Source organism: Bidens hawaiensis, unplaced genomic scaffold (assembly GCF_021521415.1).
Source record: "Bidens hawaiensis isolate Kalapana, Puna unplaced genomic scaffold, B.hawaiensis_p1.1 tig00007761_1, whole genome shotgun sequence".
Lineage (NCBI taxonomy): Eukaryota > Viridiplantae > Streptophyta > Magnoliopsida > Asterales > Asteraceae > Bidens > Bidens hawaiensis.
The window spans coordinates 519,123-525,122 of NW_027491539.1; the positions used below are offsets into that span (position 1 = coordinate 519,123).

Sequence of the window (6,000 nt, forward strand, 5' to 3'; positions counted from 1 at the left end):
CTTTCATTATTTAGCATGCTCCTTGTATTGTATATACACATGTAAATGATAAATGATAATGTGTGTCTTATACTTCAAATAATATTCTTATAAACGGTACGAGGTGGGTCGAGCTCTTAGGCATAATATAGGCCATATATAGGGACATGCGTTGAGTTTTTTCGTTACAGTTTGCGAATGGCTCAAAGCTAGTGGGTAGGGATGACAATGGGTCGGGTTTAAGACATGTTTAGGTATTCCTATTAACCCATACCCGATTACTAAAGCCCGTCCCAAACCCTTTGGGTATCTATCGGGTAATTACCCGTTGGTTTTCGGGGTTACCCATCGGGTTTCGTGCATCCCGTTGCTTTATTAAAAATACCCGTTGGGTATACTCGACCCAAAACCTGTCAGGTTTTGACAAAATGATGAAGCAAAGATGATCAAGTATTCATTAAGATTATAAATTAAGCTAAAGAATCAATTATTCACTGAGATTATAGACAAAACTAAATATGGTGGCATAGTGCTATGCTACCTAAATATATCAAAGATGGTGGCTTGGTGCTTCGATGGGTCACAGGATTAACTGATTATGTTCAAACATAACATATGTCACTGAGTACAATTTTAAAAGTAAACTAATGTGTATATATATATATATATATATATAATGTGTATATATATATATATATATATATATATATATATATATATAATTAAAACAGACAAATAATATTATATTGGGTTGCTCAGACATGTAATCGGGTAATTGGGTCGGGTATATGACAAATCTTAAACCCGTAAAAAATTCAAAAGTAATCCCAAATCCTAATGGGACGGGCATTATCCGTTCCAAATGTTCCAGGTTTTCCCGTCGGTTTTGGGTTTTATTATCATTCCTACTAGTGGGTTTAAATGGTATGACTTGTGTTGGGTCAATGTTAAGCCCAACTATCAGATATTGACATATGGTTCTTGGTGGGTTTGCATTGGGCCAAGTTTGGAGCATGTGATTGTGGTGTATAGATTATAGAAATAGGATGATTGTTGGATATGTAGATGGTGTTATACAAACTTATAAATTACAAGAAAAGTTTATTTTCATCGATAGCGCGTCATATAAGAACGCCGCGGTTGAAAAGCACAAATTAAAATACCAACTGATGTGTGACGGGGTTCTTTTTCATACTCGATGTATTGCACATTTCATTAACTTGATTGTGCAAAACGGTTTAAAAGTTAAGCAAATAAAAAAGTTAACCGGCCGTTTTAGAATAATGTTAACCGAAGTTTTAGAACTAATAAGCAAATATATAGAAGATATATGCAATTGTGTACCAGAACAAATTCAATCATTTTAGGTACGTATTTCGACATACCTACTATGTGGAATTCGACGTGAAAAATGTTTGATAGCGCGTTAAGACAAAGACCAACTTTGGAATTATTTCATGACAATCTTTCTCTTAAACGAAAAGTTAAGGCATTTTCGTCAAACAGTTGGGAAAAGTTGTGCCATATTTAAGGTATCACCCCTAAACTATAAAGATACAAGGACCTATGATAAAACTTGTAAAAAAAATTACATAAATAACTCTTTGGACGCTAACACCACAACACCAATGGCTCAAGGAGGGCATTGGGCCGACCGTGTGAGACTTCTAACGAGTGTGAGGTTGATAGTATCTGATATTTTAACATAACCAATTATTTATATTCACCTCATCACATCTTTACATTTCACATTTCATCCCCGTTACAACACATGCTCTTATGTGTGAAACGTGAAACATCTAACGACTATGTGGTGTTTGCGTGGGATCATTTTTTCTTCACATTTCATATTTATCATAACGGATGACCTTATAAGTTATAAGTAAGAAAAGTATATTGAATTGGAGTCGAGCTTAATAGTACTTAGTTTGAGTTATCATAAAAACATTTTGAGTCATTTGAGTTATCTGATTTGAGCTTGCACCAACCACCAACAACCAACCATTAATCTTGAACCAAACTCGAGTGTGGATTCTCTTGAGCAAGTTTGAGCTTAACTAATTAAGGTCCTCAAGGCAGAGTTGTACTTCGTCTCTTACGACCTAAGTTGTATTATTTTAAACTTGAACTTAAAACTGACTTAAAAAATTAATTTATAATTAATATTCTTTATATATTTACATTTATTTTTTCAAAAACTACAACTTGTTTAACTTTTTATTTAAAACACTAAATTTTATTAGTTGGATGATATAATGATTTTTTTAGATTCGGTTACTAGAAAGGTAACACACTTTTCAAGTCGTTGTGAATTCAGTTGGTATCGGTTAGTTTCATGATAACCTAAAGCCTAATAAATACATTCATGAATGCCCAAATACCTAAAATCAACATATTTAAGACAAAATTAAATTGGAAACAACACCGGTACTAAACCTAAAAGATAAATTTGTTTTCGATTAGTTGCCACAAATTATTTTCTGTTTAGTTCCAAGATACTGTGTTGTACGAATTTATTCATGGTACAATAGAAAAACCTCGTATCATTGACATAAGTTTCTGACTTGTACTTCATGCTATTGAATGTCGTACACTTTCATCTATATATGTGTTCTCGTTTGTCTAGTACAAATTAAAGTAAACCAGCACACATATAAGGTGATGGGACAGCAGGTAGAAAACACAAAACAATCCGATTACTCACCAGCAACATCGGAGTCGTGGCGGTTAAACTCACCGTTAATTTATCTGTTTGGTGGCATAGGGATAATGCTTCTTCTCATAATGGTGGCCTTGTTAATGTTGGCATGTTCTCAATGGTGGTTTAATTCGGAGGCTGCTGAGGGTGACCATGTAACAATTAACAGTGATCAGTTTCATAAGGCAGCTGATGTGCATGTGTGTAACTGCGATGATGATGTCGTTGTGAGCCCGAAGATTGCGGTAATTATGGCCGGAGAGGAACTCCCGACTTACTTAGCTGCACCGGCTCATGTTCCCAACAGTAGTATGCATATTTCCGGCTGTTCTGTCTAAGTTCTCAGCTAAACATCTTTTGGTGTTTTTATTATGTTAATTTCTAGTAATTATTATGTATGTAAATAGTTGGTTAATAATTTAATGTTGATCATTTGTTAGTTGGATTTAATTAATTGCTTCCCCAAGGAGCTCACGACTTTGTTTAATTAAGTTGTCGAGCATAGACTTTACAGGGAATTACATTCACATAACACGTTTAACTGTGTAGCTCTCTTTGCCTTTATAGTCAATCAATGCACTTGAGACGAGTTGGTAATATTTGAAGTTGATTTTTTTCTTATATGTGTCCACCGTCTCTTTTAGACGTAACGATGTGAGATTTGTCTAAAATATTGATCGGTTTTCAAGTTACTTCGGTTAATTTGAATCAGTTTTCTTGAATCAAGACTTGTTAAAGTGAGTTTGAATTCGAACCAAATTCAAATTATGTTATAATTCTAATTTGGGTTAATTAAAATTATGGGTATGGCGACAACCGGCGGAATGATCCAAGCATTAAAGAAAGAGATGTATTAATGTCGGTGATAATTGGCAGTTTCCAAGTGTAGTTTCTACGGATGGATAAGAGATGTCATCTTTTACATGACTTGCTCTTGACACTTGCCACTATTATACAACACCTTTCACTTCTGACTTGTACACTTGTTATCATTCCATATATTATGCATGTATCTGCCTCCAAAACATTACAGTATATAAACTTACAACAAATTACTTGTTATAAGTAATTACTTTTTAATCTCTAGTTTGAACACTATAGCACGTTCGTTTCATAGAATTCAAAGTAATTGAAATTAAATCCCGTGACATGGTGTGTTCAATTCAAGTTTGAATTGCAATTTAAGTTAATTCCAATAAAATCCACGTTAAGTGGAATTCAGATTTATATTCTCATATATGCTAAAGCTTACAAACCCTTTCTGCATGTATACAAACTCAAAATCAAGCTACCCAAATGTCATTTTGTGGAGGTTTTATCCAATAAAATGTTAACACCTCATGGGGGGGGGGGGGGGGGGGTTATTTTCACTTTTTACAGATACCCGTATCGTACTAATTAACCACTTAATGCAGGGCATAATACTCTAATACTCCTCCATAAGTCACAACAAGGTTATTATCCACGCCTAGAAACAAATTGCCTATTTGCATTAGTTATAATTTACTAATACTCATCTTAAATCTTTTGAAAGGTAAAACAGTAAGCAAACATATCAGAAATTGTGTTTTATTTATACAATAATAATTTCATGCATGTTTTATTTATCATTCCTTTTAGCAATTTAAAGCAACAAGCCTATCATTACTTTTATCAGATAATAATGCAGCAAAAGTTCATATACTTGAGTAAACAATATCTAACCTGATGAAGACCAAGGCTGCCAATTTCTGAATAAAAATTGACGATGCAAATATCCGGTGACATGGACGGAAGACCTCTCCCTTCATCTGAACTGGCACTGTTAACGCGAATAAAGTCGTTTGCATCTTGTATCGCTCTATTAACTATATCATGAAACTTTGGAGGAATTCCCGGAGGCTTAGTATTATCAGACCGCCTTAACTCAGTGTACATATTAGTGTCGGGATCCCAATTTTTACCGAGACACATCATCTGTAAATTCATTTTTCTTCCGCCATCGTAGCCAGGTTGGTAAAAACCTCCATCACCAATTCCAAGGTCCCTGCAAATGTTTACAATGCTAGCCTGAAAATTTAAAAAAAAAAAAAAAAAAAAAAACTAATCAGCCATATGAAGATATAAACAAAAAACATATAAATTTAAAGTTAGTACTATAGTAATATACCTGATTATCAGAAGATATATAGTGTTTCATGAGTACCATCCCAGCCTGCAAAATTATGATGCTTTGCTCTTTAATGGATTGATTTTGGTTCGTCACGTGTAATGGATCAGCTTCTGACTTGGCTACGGAACTAGCCTTCTTTGGACAAATATCGAATACATGATCATCATCGTCGTCGTCGTCATCATTATCATCATCCTTACCATCATCATTATCATCATGATCATCCAAGGACATGAGTGTCTGTTTAATATCATTCACATTAAAAGAAGCCACATCTTCTTCAAAATCAGAGTCTCCTCCAGTAACTGAGGATTCAGCATCCGAAGTTTCATAATTCTGTGAGAACGTAGGTAGGTACGTATGCGATTAATAATAATAATAATAATAATAATAATAATAATAATAATAAACAAACCCTAATTAATCAAAAGAAAAGAATGATACCTGGGGATCAACATGAGTAGTACAATCGGATTTACTTTGACGCCACATCTTCACTGCGAAAATCTAGATGGATATTGAAGAGGTATGTACCCGCCTCAACACCGAGCAAGGCGGGTCAATCCACAAGATACAGACAAGTGACTTGAAATCAAGACATTACGAAGGCACAAAGCCAAAACCTATGCGCATGGCGCATATCACATATGCTCAGGCATCATATGCCCAGGCACCACACATGCTCAGGCATCATATGCCCAGGCACCACACATGTTCAGGCATCATATGCCCAGGCACCACATATGCTCACGCATCACATATGCTCACGCATATCACATATGCGAGTTGGCGCATCCGCGCATGGCGCATATCACATGCTCGTGCATATCACATCTGCGCATGAAACATCTGCGCGTGAGAATAAAGAGAAGACCTCGCGCATCCTCAGGATAGGCGCGTATCACACATGCACATAATCAACCTCATCCTTATCCAAATCAGGATTAGGGCAACCTTGATTGTGCACGTCAGACAACCTTCCAGAATGTATCTTTTTAAGGAATAAGAATATGCTGATGTTGACAGCTGCCAAATGAAAGGTGGACAACTCAGCATAACCCATGTGCTACCACGTGATTATAACCAATGAGAAAGCACCAGGTGTCCCAGAGGACACGTGGCGCAGAGCAATTGGAGGAGGCCAACAAGGCTGAGCCCAATCAGTGGAAAC

General features: G+C 35.6%; 1 pseudogene; it reads right to left on the minus strand.

The window, feature by feature from the left end:
* Window positions 1–4,330: 4,330 nt before the first annotated feature.
* On the minus strand, window positions 4,331–4,865 carry LOC143636047 (putative DNA N(6)-methyladenine demethylase ALKBH1B pseudogene; annotated as a pseudogene).
* Window positions 4,866–6,000: the final 1,135 nt, after the last annotated feature.